Below are 17,949 nucleotides of genomic sequence, written 5' to 3' on the forward strand. Positions count from 1 at the left end.
GAATTGATGTCATGATGATGCTACCCATTCAGTTGTGTCCGATTCTCTTGATGTGTTGATACTCAGACTAAATTTAATTTATATTGTAAAGCGCTGAGCAAACTGTTGGCACTATTTAAATCCTGTATAATAATAATAATAATAGTACCTTCTGTCATGATTGTGGCATCAGACCCCAGACCTTCTCACCAAACTGGTGACCGAAGGACCGGCCGATCTAAAACCGCGATGTGACGTGCGTAATAATGCCACACCCAGCTGCACCCTACACAGCGATTTTCCAGCTAATGGTCAACCGATCGAAGTGCCGTCAGTCTGAGCGATTGTTACTGGGTCGTTTTAGTTACGCAACTAACCCTTCACTGCCACCACCCGTTTTTGTACAGAGAAAGGGGAACTCTCTTTATCAAATATACACTGTAATGGTTGAAAAGTTGTCTGTCCAATACGGTCACCGCAGGCCGATTGGGCACAGGATTAAACAAACACAGTAGCATCTTTAGAGTCAGGAATTTGTAAATTGCGATTAGGCGCTTTAGAAACAGTTTAACACTTAAAAGAGTCGAACAGGTGCAATAAAATATTTACAGAAAAAGATGTAACTAAGATATATATATATATATATATATATATATATATATACACACACACACACACAAAGAACCACAGCACAGCAGAGAGATAATAGGAAGGAAGTTAAAGGGTTAAGTTACTTGCCATTTAAGCCTTTGATGTAAGCAGATCCAAGTTGCAGAGCAGAATGGTGCTTTGATCTCCCACTGTTACGATGGAAAAAATGGGAGAAGTCTTCAACTTAACTTTTTAGGCCTGCTAGCCTGTGGTTTAAAGTCCCCCAGCACGGGGGTGGCTCTGAGTAACTGACCAATACTCTGTTTACGGAGGTATCGTCGGGCGAACTCTGAATTAGAACCAACATCCATGATATGAAACATAGGGGACAAAATGACTTGAGGAATGTTCATTTAATTCTGTCACCTACGCTGCTAGGTTTTATGAGGTTACAATCTCTTTCAATTCCTGGGAAAAGCTGCCTTATCTCTGTTACGAGGTCAGAGATTACACATGTTCTTGGGCAGCTAGGCTCTGTCTCTCTTGGGGGGCTTTGTAGCTCTGGGCCCCTTGCTGCTCTAGTGACACTTTTAACACACACACATCTGTCATTGTGCCTCTCAGGAAGGGAGGGGGAAGGAGAATGAGAAATGAGAGACACAATATATACTCCGTACCAACATGGAGGTGCCTACAAAATGGTTGAACTGCGTACTTCACTGTGTTTTGCACAGTTTTTGCGACACCTTCATTGTGCGTTAGTTAACTTGACAGTAACCATGTTAACTATTTTTAGGACATATCAGCTAAAAGGAAATTCTTATAAAAAAGAAGAAAAATATTTTTCTAAAAAGTATAGATAAACCCTCACCTTGTAAAACAACCGTTTACATATTGATACCCCTTGAAATTTTCCACATTTTGTCATGTTACAACCAAACATGTAAATGTATTTTGTTGAGATTTTATGTGATAGACCAACACAAAGTGGCACATAGTTGTGAAATGGAAGGAAAATGGTAAATATTTTTCAAAATATTTTACAAAGAAATATCTGAAAAGTGTGGCGTGCATTTGTATTCAACCCCTTTTACTCTGATACCACTAACTAAAATCTAGTGGAACCAATTGCCTTCAGATGTCACTTAATTAGTAAATAGAGTCCACCTGTGTGTAATTTAATCTCAGTATAAACACAGCTGTTCTGTGAAGCCGTCAGAGGTTTGTTAGAGAGCATTAGTGAACAAACGGCGTCATGAAGGCCAAGGATCACATCAGACAGGTCAGGGATAAAGCTGTGGAGAAGTTTAAAGCAGGGTTAGGTTATTAAAAAAAAATCCCAGGCTTTGGACATCTCACGGACCACTCGTCGGAAAATGGAAAGAGTATGGCACAACTGCAGACCTACCAAAACATGGCCATCCACCTAAACTGACAGGCTGGGCAAAGACAGCAATAATCAGAGAAGCTGCCAAGAGGCCCATGGTAACTCTAGAGGAGCTGCAAAGATCCACAGCTCAGGTGGGAGAATCTGTCCACAGGACGACTATTAGTCACACACTCCTTTATGGAAGAGTGGCAAGAAGAAAGCCATGTTGGGGTTCAATGACACTTTGGGATTTATTACTAAAGCTGGAGAGTGCAAAGTCAGGCTCACTTCTGTAAGAAAACCAATCCGCTTCCAGGTTTTATTGCCAAAGCTTAATTGAGCAAGCTGAGGTTAGCAGCTGATTCGTTTCTATGCAGAAATTAGCCTAATTGTGCACTCTTTAGCTTTAGTAAATGAACCCCTTTACGTTTAACCTTCCTAGCGGTCTGATTATGTCAGTATTTCTGTGCTCAAAGCGGTACATTTTTTTACTTGGAAATATGTATTTTTTTTATTGTAGGCCTGTAATTTTTAGTAATAACTTACTGAAATCTGTCCGAACAAGAGTCTAGTAAACATCCCGGGTATGTTAAAATTTGAAACACGAAATCATAAATTATAATTTAATAAATAATCATAAAAAATAATAATATAATACATTTAATTCAATAATATAATCAAACCAAAAACACTGAAGTTTGAAATAACGCCAAGCTCGCACATCACTGAGCAAAGTCGCAAAATCGTTTTCAGTGTTTGATGACGAATTTCCCCACGAATCATTATCACTCAATTCTGCAATTGGTTCTGATTTACTATCGCTGTTCTCTAGCTGGTCTAAAACCGCTTTTGACCTAAAGGGACGCTTTTTGGACGCCATGGATGTTTCTCAGTTCCCAGGCAGAAAGAACAGTAAAAATGCAGGCAGGGCACAGGAGAAAGCACTCGGGACAAAATGTATGTGAAATGGTTTGATACAGTAATGTTATACTATGTTAATTTAGTGATTTTAGTGAATGTCACTTTTTGTCATTTTCAAATTTCCCGCCAGTTCCGTCCCCGTACGTCCTGACGCTCTCAGGGGATGGAACCAAGAAGACAGATGCCGGCATCCGCCGGAGGACATTACAGGGGACACTGCAGGAGGGACATCGCGGGAGCGCAGGACAAGGTAAGTGACCGAGGGATCCCGGAGCAGCGCCGCATGGTAAGCCCGAGTGTAGCTCGGGGTTACCGCTTGTGGTACTGAAACTTTACCCCGAGCTGCACTCGGGAATACCGCCAGGGAGGCTACAGTACATTGCCTTTGCATTCAAAATGCATGGGCTGCCTTAGCAAAGGGCACTTTTTACACAAGAAAACATGTTGCATTTTACCATTAACTCAATGCATAGTGTAAAGGGGCTTTTATTTTTAATTTCTAATTGCTAAGTGGTAGCCAATAAAAATCGCTCATTATTGCCATCCTGAAATGAAAGTTCAGTGCTGCTGTTTTGACTAGGAGTTGGAAAGTATAGGGTATATAAAGCAATTGACACTTTTCTACCTTGGAATTATTGATGGGAAAAGCCACTCCTTCATGCACTGTTCCAGCTGCATTAAAAATGCTGGTATTGATTGTGGCACTTAAAATTGTTTTTAATTATTAATTGTGTTTTCCTTGCCAGAGAAAATGTTCTAAATGAATGGTTTAATGGAATCTGAGACCATTCATTAGACTACTGAGTTTATTGGCAATATGACTGATGTCACCTGATTGAGAACAGTATTGGTGACATGTAGTAATGTATACCTTGTCCCAGCCAAAACCCAATAATCTCTAGTCATCTTCCAGGATGGCACACCTGAGAGATGACTAGCTCCACTTGACAGGAGACACAATCAACAATTGACAGAGTTTAATTTCCTTGCACTTCCCTCCACTCCTCAGTTTTTGATTGTTTCCCTGGCAGCGAAACGTTTGTTGTTTTGTGGAACTAAGGCCTGTGGCTGGAGGTTTCCCTGGGGGGTAAACAGCTGAGCCGAGGAGGGCAGGCTGTAACTCACCCACTCCAGGGATCCCACTTGTGCGGAGCTTCCCGGTAACAGGGGAGGTATGTCTGTCTTTCAAGGGACGGGCGCCCTTCCTCCCTCTTCCAGGCAGTGGGGAGGCATGTCAGGAGAGGACTGGGCCATGAGACGGCTTTTTCCGGGTATTGGGGCTGGCATGTGGAGTCATGTGGCGCGCCCCTGTAGGGTAACTGGGGTGGCTGCAGTGGAGTCTGCTACTGGTTCCTCTAGTAAAGAACCCAGGGTGCAGGACTGGTAGTAGGAGTGAGGCTGCGGACCAAGCTTCACTCCCAATAGGACTTCTGCAAGGGCAGGACTTCTGCTTAAAGATGGCGGTGCCAGTCTGCATTTTCTCCCTAATGAGGCCAGTGAGGAGCCTCCAGGAATTACCCCTGGGTGTGGGGACTCAGGGCCCAGCGAAGGCCCTGCTAAGATGGAGGGCGAGGCAGTGGCTGCAGCCAGTGATAAGACCACAGACGGTGAGTTTGACTTGGCTGATGGGGGAGAGGAGGGGGGTTGAGACCTTACCAACTCCCCTACAGGTGTACTTAGGGGCAAAGGAATACATGTTAACCTGGGCCTCTGTTTATCTCTTCTTAAAGCTGTGTGGAACTCCCCAGGAGAGCGCCCACAAGACACCTAAAGCTAAAGCCCCCCCCAATCCAAATGGTGTGGTTATACGTTGTCAGGGGAAGAAACCTCGACGATTATGAAGGATTTTTTGTCGGTGCAATTGGAAATGTTAGCCTTCTTCCCAGGAGGGAGGTTGGACGGGAAGGCAGTGGGGGGGGGTTTACGTCCCTCATCCTCTCAGGTCACAGAGGAAGAAGACTTAGAGGAGGCAGAGGTTTCTAGCCAAAGCTCCATGGGAGAGGGCGAATATTTGGAAGGTGCTAGACTGGCTAGTGAGGAATGTAGACAAAGTAGGCACCATTTTGCCGTGGAAGATATGGAAGGGCTCCTAAGGGCTATCTATGCATCGGAGGGCATTTCAGAACCACCAAGGCAGGTCTCAGCCCAAGACAAGATGTATAGGGGGGTTGGTGAGGCCGCAAACTAGTGTGCTACCTGTGCACCAAACTCTCAAAGATATTGTCTTAAGAGAGTGGAAGAATCCTTAGAGAAAGGTCCTACAATTAAAGACCTGAGCGAGTCAGTACTCATTTGGGGAAGAAGAGGAAGAGAATTTCCTCAAAACCCTCAAATTAGACACATCGTTATCACAAGTATCTAAAAAGTCTGACGTGTCCTTTGAGGACTCTGGTAACATCAGAGATCAGATGGACAGACCGTAGGCCCGAGATGCTGTTGCATAGAGCCTGGGATGCCAATGCCATTACTATGGCCCCAGCCCTGGCATCCGCCTGTATTGCTAGAAATGCTGATCCTTGGATGCATATAGTAATTGACCACGGCTCTCGGAGTACCAAGAAAAAAGGGGAAGCCCAGTCAGAAGAGGTGATTGATTCCCTGGAGGTAGTTGGTATGGCAGTAGCCAACCTAGCAGACTCTGTGGTGAAGCTAGTTAGAACATCAGCTAAGACCATATGTCTTCTTAACTCACCCCGGAGGGCAGCATGGGTTAAAATCTGGGAGGGCGATCAGACGTCAAGAGCCCGTCTTTGTTTACCGTTTGTGGTTTACCGTTTGAGGCTTCCTTTTTGTTCATCCCAGGGCTGGACCAGGTGTTATCTAGGTCCGCCGAAAAGGAGAAGAGGTTCCCTATGGAGGCATGTGACAGGAAGGAAAGTAAACCGCATGCTCTCCTATAGCCACATCACCGGTTATTTGTTTGCTTTTGTCTGGGAATTTAACATGTGCTGCTAGGGAGGGAGTGGTGGTCAACTTACTAGATACAGAAGGCCTAGACTGCAGCCCCTGACATCCTCAATGGTAGCACATAATGTTCAATATCTGGAGATAGTCATAAACTGGGCACATGCTACCAGTTTAGCTGAAATCAGCAGAAAACAGTTCAAGACTGGTAGCATGTTATATTAAAGCACCGTCCATTGAGAGTGCAGTGTGCATGTGTCGGTGACAACACCAGTGCTTCTACAGTATATATCTCCTAAAAGGTGCACATTTGTGAGATTGGTTCAAACCACATCCAATCTGCATATATGTTACATAGTTAGTTATAATCCTACTCCCACAGTTGATCCAGAGGAAGGCAAAAAACCCAGCAAAGCATGATCCAATTTGCTCCTGCAGGGGAAAAAAATTCCTTCCTGATCCCCCGAGAGGCAATCGGATATTCCCTGGATCAACTTTACCTATAAATAGTAACCAATTATATTCTGTGTATCCAAGAAAGAATCCAGGTCTTTTTTTAAAGCAATCCACTGAGCTGGCCAGAAACAACTCTTGAGGGAGTCTATTCCACATTTTTACAGCTCTTACTGTGAAGAAACCTTTCCCTGTTTTGGTGAATAAATTTCTTTTCCTCCAGATGTAAAGAGTGCCCCCTTGTCCTTTGTGATGACCTCACGATGAATAGCTCTACACCGAGTTCATTATATGAACCACTGATGTATTTATACATGTTGATCATATCCCCCTTAATCTCCTCCTCTCAAGAGAGAATGCATTCGGTTTGTCTAATCTTTCCTAATAGCTGAGCTCCTCCATGCCTCTTATAAGTTTGGTTGCCCTTCTCTGTATTTTCTCCAGTTCCCCAATGTTCTTTTTGTTAGTTGGTGCCCAAAATTGAACTGCATATTCCATATTTTGCTTGCTTTAGAAACCGCAGCTTGGCATTGCATGCCATTATTAAGCTTGTGATCTACCAGAACCCCCAGATCCTTCTCCACCATTGATTCCCCCAGTTGTACCCCCCCTAGTATGCATGACCTAAGTGGTCCATCAAGTTTGCCCCATTTTTGTTAACTTTTTTTGCTTGAGTATGGATCTATGTTTACCCCAAACATGTTTGAATCCCCTCACTGTTGACTGGCACATCACATCTGCTGGAACGTCCAGGCATCAACTACTCAATCTGTAAAATAGTACTTTCTGAGACTAGTTTTAAACTTTCCTCCTGTTAGTCTGAGGTTATGTCCTCCTGTTATTAACCTTGGCTTCATATTAAAAATACTGCCTGCCTGAACCAAATTCTCCTCAATGTATTTTTTTTTTTTTAAAGGTAGTTAATTAGACACAGGGCTTTGGCAAAGTAAATGTCCTTCAGCCAGGGTTTACATCTACTGTATTTTAAAGTGACCCTGTCACTAAAGTGTAAAAACCAAAGTAAGCTTAACCTGTATGTCTATGTTCCTGGCAATCCATGTCTAGTCTCTGAATACGATCTTTTAGCCAGTTTTCTATCCATTTACATACGGATTTTTCCAAGCCTGTAGACTTTACTTTACACTTTATCCGTGTGTGGGGAACTGTGTCAAACACTTTTGCAAAATCCAAGTATACCATGTCCACCACCATTAAAGAGTCCCTAAAAATTAGAAACAATAGCTTTGAATGACAGAGCTTAATTCTTTAAGGATCCATGGGTGTATGACATCCGATCCAGGTGCTTTATTCACCTTTATTCTGTCTAAATATTTTTGGATCATATCAATTGTGAGCCAATGTGGATCATTTGGGACTGTGTCAATGCCATGCCCATTATGGACATTATAGAGACAGACACCACCACCTTTCCTATTTACCCTGTCTCTCCGAAAGAGAACATAGCCAGGAATATTAATGGCCCAGTCATGTGAAGAATGAAGCCAAGATTCAGCAATACCAATTAAATCATAGTTCTGTTCATGCATCAAAGCTTCTAACTCACCTATTTTGCTTGGCAGACTTCTAGCATTGGTGAACAAACACTTTAAGACATTGACACCTTGTGCACACGTATTTTGCTTATTTTTTATTTTCATACAAATGGTACCAATTCCACTGGTTGTTTGTAACATGGAAACCTTCTTATCATCTGCTATAGCCCTCCCCCCCCCCATCTTTCCCCATACCACCCACCAATAAGTACTGACCCATGTCTGATCTGTCTACCCCATTATAATCTAATTCTCCCTCCCCCCTCAATCCTAGTTTAAATACTCCTCCAGCCTTTCCATAAACCTCTCCCCCAGCACAGCAGGCCCCCTTCCATTTAGGTGCAAACCATTTCTAGCATATCGGTTGCACCCCAATGAAAAGTCAGCCCAGTGCTCTAGAAACCCAAAATCCTTCCCACTCACACCAGGTCTTTAGCCATGCATTGAGTTCTCTAATCTCCCCCTGTCTTGTGCATGGCACAAGTAATATTTCAGAGAATATCACTTTGGAGGTCCTTTCCTTCAACTTGCAGGCTAGTTCTTTAAATTATTGAGGAGCCTCCACCTTCCATGTATTCTGTTATTGGTTCCAACATGGACCAAGACAGCTGGGTCATACCCAGCCCCTCACAGTAATTTATCAACCAGGTCCACCACATGCCGAACCCTGGCACCAGGGAGACAGTAAACCATTCGGTTGAGGCGATCCTGGCGACAAATTATTCTATCAGTCCTGATTATAGAATCCCCTACTTCCACCAACTGTCTAGGCCTTCCTGCACTACCCTCACCACCCCTACTAGATGGTCTGCCCTCCTGGCTGTTAGGGATAGCAGTGACATCCACGGCTGCCACCCCTGAGCTTGCCACCCCCAAATTTTCACCCAACTTGACAAATCTGTTTTGGTGCACAAACCCAGGGCCGGCTTTCCTTTTCTGTGAGCCCCTACCACTCCTTCTCATTACAGTAACCCATCTTCCTACCTGATAATCATGATTAGCCCCTCCACATCAATCCCATTAGCTACCTGCTCAGAGAGCAGAAGACCCCTTTCAAGGTTGTCGGTTCTGCCCGGTGTTGCAACTTGTTCCTCCAGATCTCTAACGCGATTTTCCAGAAGGACAACCCAGTCACATCTGTCGCAGCAGTATATATCCTGGAGCTGTTGCTCCATTGTTTCATACATGCTGCACACTGTGCACCCCACAAAACCTTCAACCCTACTAGCACTGATATCCCAGTTACAATATTAACAGGAAATATCAGTTGTCACTTACAGGTTAGTAGACTCCTGTTATAATCTACTGTTTTTAACTCCACTTATCAAAGATCCACTTATGCAGGCCATAGACGGGTCGAAAATCGGCCGATTTTTCGTCCGAAAATAAAATCGGCCGATTTTCGGATCGTTAGTGGGCGATTTGGTCGGCCGTTTTTCGGTATTTTGGCCGTTTTTGTTTTTCGGTAAAGTTGGAAAAAAATCGGCCGATTTTGCCGATCGGCCGATTTTCGCGGCAATTAGTGGGCAAATCGGCCGATTTTTTTACCGATAAAAAATCTGCGCATGAGCAGTGACCTGCAAGAGGAAGACAAAAAGAAGAAAAGGAAGAGGATGAAGAAGAAGAAGAAGAAGAAGAAGAGGATGAAGAAGAAGAAGAAGAGGATGAGGATGAAGAAGAGGATGAAGAAGAAGAAGATGAGGATGAAGAAGAAGAGGATGAGGATGATGATGAAGAAGAGGATGAGGATGATGATGAAGATGAGGAAGAGGAGGAGGATGAAGAAGAAGAAGAAGAGGATGAGGATGAAGAAGAAGAAGAGGATGAGGATGAAGAAAAAGAAGAAGAAGATGAGGATGAAGAAGAAGAAGAAGAAGATGAGGATGAAGAAGAAGAGGATGAGGATGAAGAAGAAGAAGAAGAAGAAGAAGAGGAGGAGGAGGATGATGAAGAAGAGGATGAGGATGAAGAAGAAGAAGAGGAAGATGAGGATGAAGAAGAAGAAGATGAGGATGAAGAAGAGGATGAAGAAGAAGAAGAAGAAGAGGATGAGGACGATGATGATGAAGAAGAAGAGGATGAGGAAGAAGAAGAAGGAGGAGGAGGATGATGAAGAAGAAGAGGATGAGGATGAAGAAGAAGAAGAAGAGGATGAGTATGAAGAAGAAGAGGATGGGGATGAAGAAGAGGATGAAGATGAAGAAGAAGAAGAGGATGAAGAAGAAGAAGAAGAAGAGGATGAAGAAGAAGAAGAAGAAGAGGATGAAGAAGAAGAAGAAGAAGAGGATGAAGAAGAAGAAGAAGAAGAGGATGAGGATGAAGAAGAAGAAGAAGAAGAAGTAGGATGAAAATAAGAAGAATTCCAGTCCAGCAAAAAGTGTATCTGCAGAGAGCTCCGCTATTTCTTTGACAGTTCTCTGACAGTTCCTTGACATTTATAGAAGTTGCAACGTTGTATCTATTTGTTTCCGAATAAAAACATCTGTATCCTAAATGGAAACAAATAGATACATTGTTGCAACTTCTATAAATGTCAAGGAACTGTCAGAGAACTGTCAAAGAAATAGCGGAGCTCTCTGCAGGGACACTTTTTGCCGGCTCTAGACGGGTAGAAAATCGGCCGATTTTTTTTTTTACCATTGATGGTAACGTCGGCCACTTGAACAACCGATTTTTCGTTTTTTAAAAGAAAAATCTGCAGTTTTTCTCCCCATCTATGGCCTGCATTAGTCAAAGGTCCAGCAAGCAAAATACAGGCAAGCTCAAGAATAGGCAAGCTCAGAGTGAGCTCTACAGCAAGTTATATAGGATCTGTATCACCTGTGACCAATTAACCCAACCCCTTAATTAGCAGACTGAAGGAAGACAAGGAAAGGAAGAAAAAAAAATGCAATTTAAAAAGTGACAGAAAAAGTGATTTAAAAAAGTAAAAGCTTTTAGCAAGACCCTAGGAAGAAAATAAAACAACTACAATCAACAGCAGTCAAAAGTAAAACTTTTTCACTCTCCACTCAAATTCCCCACTCTTTTTAGCTATCAGCCAGCAAAAAATGCCAGTGAACGGACATGTAAGTTATTTGGCCGCTATCAGCGTATCATACTATAGTAGCATCAGCTACATACAGTATGCAGCACAGTGTTCCGCGGCAATGTGGGCAACTTCCCGTCTGCTGCCAGAAGAAAACACTAAGCATTTCTCAACCATTTAGAGGAAGCCTTTTATTTTATCAATTAATACAAGGTTTCCTGTGATTGGCTGAGGTGAAAATCGTGACATCATCCATCCACCTCTCCATTTTAGGCAAGCAAAGGGAGCCTTGTATTCACAGGTGCCAAATAATTAGTAATGTAAATAGTTCATTTTGGACAGCTCAGCCCAAACTAATTTTTTTTAAAGTGAGAGGAAACCTGAACTTCCGCTTTTAGCTCACATTTACTTTTTTCAGTCTTTGTAAGTCAGTGACTCGATTCTGTAAAGCAACACCCTAACAAAAACATTAATTTTAAAAAAAAATTCACTTAACACAGAATTTTAAAGATTGGTTGAGGCCCTTTAAATGACACCTGTTTTCTTTTCAATCCAATGGGATGTTTTTGTATTGATGTGGGCAATATATAATTCAAATCTATTCTGAATTCATTTAATTCAGTTATGTGTTCATTAAAGGATATTTAAAAAGTACATTCATTTGATTAAAAATACATGACAATAAAAATGAATTTTATGTAGAAGTGGGAGAGATTAAGCTATTGAATGAACTTAATGCTACAAAATTAGAAAAAGCACACTGCTGTGTATCCATCCAGGTTTTTAAAGTATTAAAATACATTCTAATGTTCTAAAGCTACCGTACTTAAAATTAGCTCTATTCAAAGAAAAATAAAATTACTATGTAATTCAGTTATGTAATTGGTATAAAAATCATTATATAATTTTTTTTTTGCTAGCATAAGTACTTAAAATTCAGTTTATACTGCAATATATTATATTGTATTATATTTTCATTACATCTTTTTATTACATTATTGGCATGTTATATTATATTGCAAGTTTGTGGACACCTGGCCATTCTACCTATAAGAACTAGTTTGACATCCTATTCTAAAGCCATGGACATTAATATAAAGCCCCCCCTCCCTTTCCCCCATACCTATGACAGCATCCACTTTTCTCTTGAAGCTTGCTCAATATTTTGGAGTGTGTCTGTAGGAATGTATGAAGTTAGAGGAGAAGACCTGGCTCCCAATCAGTGTTCAGATTCATCCCAAAGATGTTGGGTGGAGGTCATGACATAAAGCTGATTGAAGTGGTTGTAAACCCTCAAATATACCCAGCAAAGTGACTGGCGTCAGGTGATGCACAGATATGAAACAAACTTCCTACATACATTATACCTGTTTATCTACAGCTTATTCCCCCACATCCATTCAAAGTGCAGAATGTACACAGCTCTCAGCTCTAAAAAGCAGGGGCGGGGAGCTGTAAGATCAGTGAGGGCATCTCTGAGAGCTGAGTGAAAAGGGACACCCCCCCCCCCCTCGCACACAGGAAGAAAACTGAGGCTGTCAATCACAGGTTGTGCCCTCCCTGTCATCATTTTTCTTTTGGTGTCAGGAATACTGGTCAGAAGGGACTCATGCTGATAGCAGAGGAAGGAGGCAGAAATGACACTAAGTACTCTTTATTGAGACAAGTACACACTATAGAGGGATATTCTTTGTTCATATGTCATGTCTGAGGTTCACAACCATGTCAATGGTCTGTTTTTGAGCAATAACCTTTCTTCCAGTCCTAAAAAAAACAAATGTTCCTTTCAAAGCGGTTTTAAAGCCTTAATGCATAGAATGACCATAAAAAACCTTCTGTAACAAGCCCCCCCCCCCCCACCCCAGGGGCGTATCTACCGCAAGGCAAACAAGGCGTTTGCCTAGGGCGGCAATTTTTAGGGGGTGGCAATGCCCCCCGGAAGAAGGGACCTTTTGAGAAGCAGCAGACAGAGCCATGAAGGGCCGCCATCAGAGGGGTGCCTTTGGCACTCTTGCAGTGGCCCGGACAGCAGGAGGATCGATGCGGGGGGAGGGCAGTTGCAGAGCAACAGTGGGACATACACTGTATTTGATATAAAACACACTCTGATAAATTACATGTAATTGCTACAAAAGAGTTATATTGTCATTAACCACATGCTGCCCAGCCACTGTATAAATAGGGCGGCACGGCTGGGCAAAAGCACGTTTTAAAACGTGTGTTTTGTAAACAGGTAGGGGGCGCACGCGAGGCATGCCGCCGCCCTACCTGTCCCGCCGATCACAGCCGCAGATGTCAGTCGCCGGGTCACAGCCGGTCGTTACCGGCTATGTCCTGGCGATCGGCGGCAATCGCTGACAGAGAGCACAGCTGCAGTAACTATGCTTTCTGTCAGTTCCCTGACAGCTCCAGGACAAGCTGATCAGGACAGAAGAGTTTCTCTCTCCCGATCAGCGGTGTCCCCTGCAGTACACACCCCCGCCCGCTAGTAAAACACTCCCCTCACACAGTTAACCCTTTCCCTGAAAAATAAACTTAACCCCTTCCTCCCCAGTGCCATTGGCACAGTGTCAGTGTTTTTTTTGTTTTTTGCACTGATCACTGTATTGGTGTCACTGGGGATGTCAGTGAACCCAAGTCAGTACCCCCCAATGTCAGAATGTCCTCCGCAGTCCCGCCATAAGTTGCTGATTGCTGCCATTATTAGTATAAAAAAAACCTAAAAATCCCAGTATCTTTCCCGCCATTTGTAAACGCTATAACTTTCACGTAAACCAATTAATTTACACGTATTGTTTTTTTTTTAGCAAAGACATGTCGCAGAATACATTTTGGCAGAAATTTATGACTAAATTTGATTTTAAATTTTTTTTTTACTGGACATGTTTTATAGCAAAAAGTCCAAAATATTGTTTTTTTCCTCAAAATTGTCAGCCTTTTTTTAAAGCGCAAAAAATAAAAACCGCACAGGAGATCAAATACCACCGAAAGAAAGCTCAATTTGTGGAAAAAAAAAGGATGTAAATTTCATGTATGTACCGTATTGCATGACCGCGCAATTCTCCGTTAAACTAGTGTAGCGCTGTACAGCAAAAAAATGGCGTAAATTGCAGTATCTATACCATAGTTTCTAGACGCTATAACTTTCACACAAAGCAATCAATATACACTTATTGGGATTTTTTTTACCAAAAACATGTAGCAGAATACATTTTGGCTTAAATTTATAACTAACTTTGAGTTTACTATATATTTTTTATAGCTGAAAGTAAAAAATATTGTTTTTCTTCAAAATTTTTGGCCTTTTTTTGTTTATAGCGTGAAAAATAAAAAGCGCACAGGTGATCAAATTACACCGAAAGAAAGCTCTATTTGTGTGAAAAAAAGGACCTAAATTTCGTTTGGGTGCAGCATTGCATGACCGCGCAATTATCAGTTGAATTAGTGCAGCGCTGTATAGCAAAAAGAGGCCTGGTCATTAAGGGGGGTAAATCCTCTGGAGGTCAAGTGGTTAATAGCTCTCAGGAGAGATAAACACAGTTATGACCCCAAAAAGATGGAGGAACCAGTTAGAACTACAAGAAAATGGCGCCGTAACACTATATAAGGAGTTGGGTATTGTGATTGTCATACTACATCCCCCGGACGAAGCCACGAATCCCTGTGGAGATACGCGTTGGGGAGGGGCAGTGACATCACCACGCAACCTTACACGGCGAGCACTGGTAGTGTATGCAAGCACACCTGAGCGGCTGGTCTTCACCGCTTAAAGTGGCTATTATACAAAGTGCAGATTGTTTTTAATCAATGTGAGTGCATATTGAGCGTATATTAAAGTGTTTATTTTTATCAACGATAAAGCACTATGCACTTTTCTCTATTTACATGATCCGTATGAGGAATACTTAAAGGGCTGGATCAAGGAAAGATCTGAGGAGGGAGAGATCCATATGACCATTCAGGCTTACATAGTATCCCTCTATCTGCAACCTTCCCCTGCATCACCTCAGGCTGATTGGAAGGAGATCACACAGATATTTCATCCCTGCTGAACTCTGCACCAAGTTTGTTTTGCGTTTTTTGCACAAAATTCATTGTATTTTTACCTTTTATTTATTTTCCTCATTTTTCAATTTTTATTTTTGATATTTATTTATTAATTGGATTATTTATTTAATCATCGAAGGACACAAATTTTAATAATTTTGCACAGACTTTTATTTTTTATATTTTATTTATTTCTTTTTTTTATTATCATCACCAATTTGGATATATATTTTTTTCACTTCATTTATTCAATATTATCAACACATGTTTGGGTATTGATTGGCATTACAATCATGTATGGTTACACATAAGAGATTATGCAGCTATTAGAGATTTAATGCAAATACAGTTTTTATACTATATACAGGTAATAGGTCTTGATAGAGCGCGGCATCTATATTTGCCCCCAAGGCTTCCTGCTGCACGGAGATCAGCAGCCCTTGGAGGAGGTGTGTGTGTGTTCAGTCCCATACGATCTGAGAAACGAGAGGGGGGGGGGGAGAGAGAGGGAAGAGAGAGAGGGAGAGAAGAGAGAGGGGGGGAGGGAGAGGGAAGAGAAAGGAAATAGAGAGAGAGGGGGGAAGAGAGAAGAGAGGGAGGGAAGAGAGAGAGAGGGAGGGAGAGAAGAGAGAGAGGGGAGAGGGAAAGAAGAGAGAGACAGGAAACAAAGAGAGAGAGAGGGAAGAGAGGGAGAAAGGGAAGAGACAGGGGAGGGAAGAGAGAGAGGGTAGAGGGAGAGAAAAGAGAGACAGGGAACAAGGAGAGAAAGGGGGAAGAGAGAGAGAGGGAAGAGACAGAGGGGAGGGAAAAGAGAGGGGGAGAGAGAGAGGGGAGGAGAGAGAGAGAGAAGGAAGAGAGAGAGGGAAGAGAGGTAGGAGGGAGAGAGAGGGGGGGCGAGAGTGAGGGGGGGAGAGAGAGAAGGAAGAGAGAGGGGGGCGAAAGAGAGGGAGAAAGAGAGAGGGAAGCGAGAGAGAATTATATATATATATATATATATATATATATATATATATATATATATATATACAGTGAGGAACAGAAGTATTTGAACACCCTGCGATTTTGCAAGTTCTCCCACTTAGAAATCATGGAGGGGTCTGAAATTCACATTGTAGGTGAATTCCCACTCTGAGAGACAGAATTGGAAAAAAAATTCAGGAAATCACATTCTATGATTTGTAAAGAATTTATTTGTCTTGCACTGCTGAACATAAGTATTTGAACACCTGAGAAAATCAGTGTTAATATTTGGTACAGAAGCCTTTATTAGCAATTACAGAGGTCAAACGTTTCCTGTAGTTCTTGACTAGGTTTGCACACACTGCAACAGGGACTCTGGCCCACTCCACACAGATCTCCTCTAGATCTGTCAGGTTTCAGGGCTGTCACTGAACAACACGGAGTTTCAGCTCCCTCCAAAGATGTTCTATTGGATTTAGGTCTGGAGACTGGCTAGGCCACTCCAGAACCTTGATATGCTTCTTACGGAGCCACTCCTTGGTTATCCTGGCTTTGTGCTTAAGGTCGTTGTCATGTTGGAAGACCCAGCCACGACCCATCTTCAATGCTCTGACTGAGGGAAGGTTGTTGTTGCTCAAAATCTCACAATGAAAGGCCCCATTCATCCTCTGCTTAATACAGTGCAGTCGTCCTGTCCCCTTCTCAGAAAAGCACCCCCAAAGCATGATGTTACCACCCCCATGCTTCACAGTAGGGATGGTGTTCTTGGGATGCAGCTCATCCTTCTTAATCCTCCAAACACGACGAGTGAAGTTTAGACCAAAAAGTTCTACTTTGGTCTCATCTGACCACATGACTTTCTCTCATGCCTCCTCTGGATCATCCAGATGGTCATTGGCAAACTTCAGACGGGCCTGGACATGTGATGACTTGAGCAGGGGAACCTTCCATGCAATGCATGATTTGAAACCATGACGGCGTAGTGTTCTATCTACAGTGACCTTTGCAACTGTGGTCCCAGCTCTCTTCATGTCATTGACCAGCTCCTCCCTTGTACTTCTGGGCTGATTCCTCACCTTTCTTATCATCAGTGATACCCCACGAGGTGAGATCTTGCATGGATCCCCAGTCCGAGGGAGACTGACAGTCATCTTTAGCCTCTTCCATTTTCTAACAATTGCTCCAACAGTTGATCTATTTTCACCAAGCTGCTTGGCAATTGCCCCGTAGCCCTTTCCAGCCTTGTGGAGGTCCACAATTTTGTCTCTGGTGTCTTTTGACAGCTCTTTGATCTTGCCCATGGTAGTAGTTGGCGTCTGACTGACTGTGGGGTGGACAGGTGTCTTTAAAGAGCTCAGACAGGTGCTGCTAAGTTAGATTAATGAGTGGAGTAGAGGTGGACTTTTTAAAGGCACAGTAACAGGTCTTTGAGAGCCAGAATTCTTGCTGTTTCTTAGGTGTTCAAATACTTATGTTCAGCAGTGCAAGACAAATAAATTCTTTAAAAATCATACAATGTGATTTCCTGAATTTTTTTTTAATTCTGTCTCTGAGTGGGAATGCACCTACAATGTGAATTTCAGACCCCTCCATGATTTCTAAGTGGGAGAACTTGCAAAATCGCAGGGTGTTCAAATACTTCTGTTCCTCACTGTGTATATGTGTATATATATATATATATATATATATATATATATATATATATATATACACACACACATACACAAACACTTATTGACTCACTCATTGGGGGAGGGCGACAAATTTTTGTGTTGCCTAGGGCAACACAAAGTCTGAATACACCACTGCCCCCCCAATACTTACCTGAGCCTAATCTCGATCTGTCTCTGTGCACAACAGCAGTGGCTCTCTACGTTCTCTCCCAACTCACTGGGCAGATTGATAGCAGCGGGAGCCATTGGCCATGAGCCATGAAGCTTGCACCTTTATAAACCTATCTTATTATGAATAGTGATGCCTCTTCTGAAAGACTATAATGGCAGAATGTAGCAGTGTCTTCTGATGGCAGGAAACTCTTCCCATTCATATGTAGGTTCCCTGGTCACAGTGGAAGTGCCATGCCCAGACTGGTGGTAACTCCATCTGTGTCCATATTATAATTACTGATACTTCATCTCTTACAA

General features: G+C 42.5%; 1 protein-coding gene and 1 pseudogene across 2 annotated transcripts in view; both read left to right on the plus strand.

Annotated features, from left to right (window-relative positions):
• Positions 1-17,949, plus strand: part of RNF180 (ring finger protein 180) — an 84,409-nt gene that overhangs the window by 37,236 nt on the left and 29,224 nt on the right. The gene's annotated exons all lie outside the window — the stretch shown is intronic.
• LOC149445710 (uncharacterized) lies at positions 4,422-5,760 on the plus strand (annotated as a pseudogene).

This window comes from Staurois parvus, unplaced genomic scaffold (genome assembly GCF_062004578.1).
Source record: "Staurois parvus isolate SC_StPar_1 unplaced genomic scaffold, SC_StPar_1.0 ptg000714l, whole genome shotgun sequence".
Taxonomy (NCBI): domain Eukaryota; kingdom Metazoa; phylum Chordata; class Amphibia; order Anura; family Ranidae; genus Staurois; species Staurois parvus.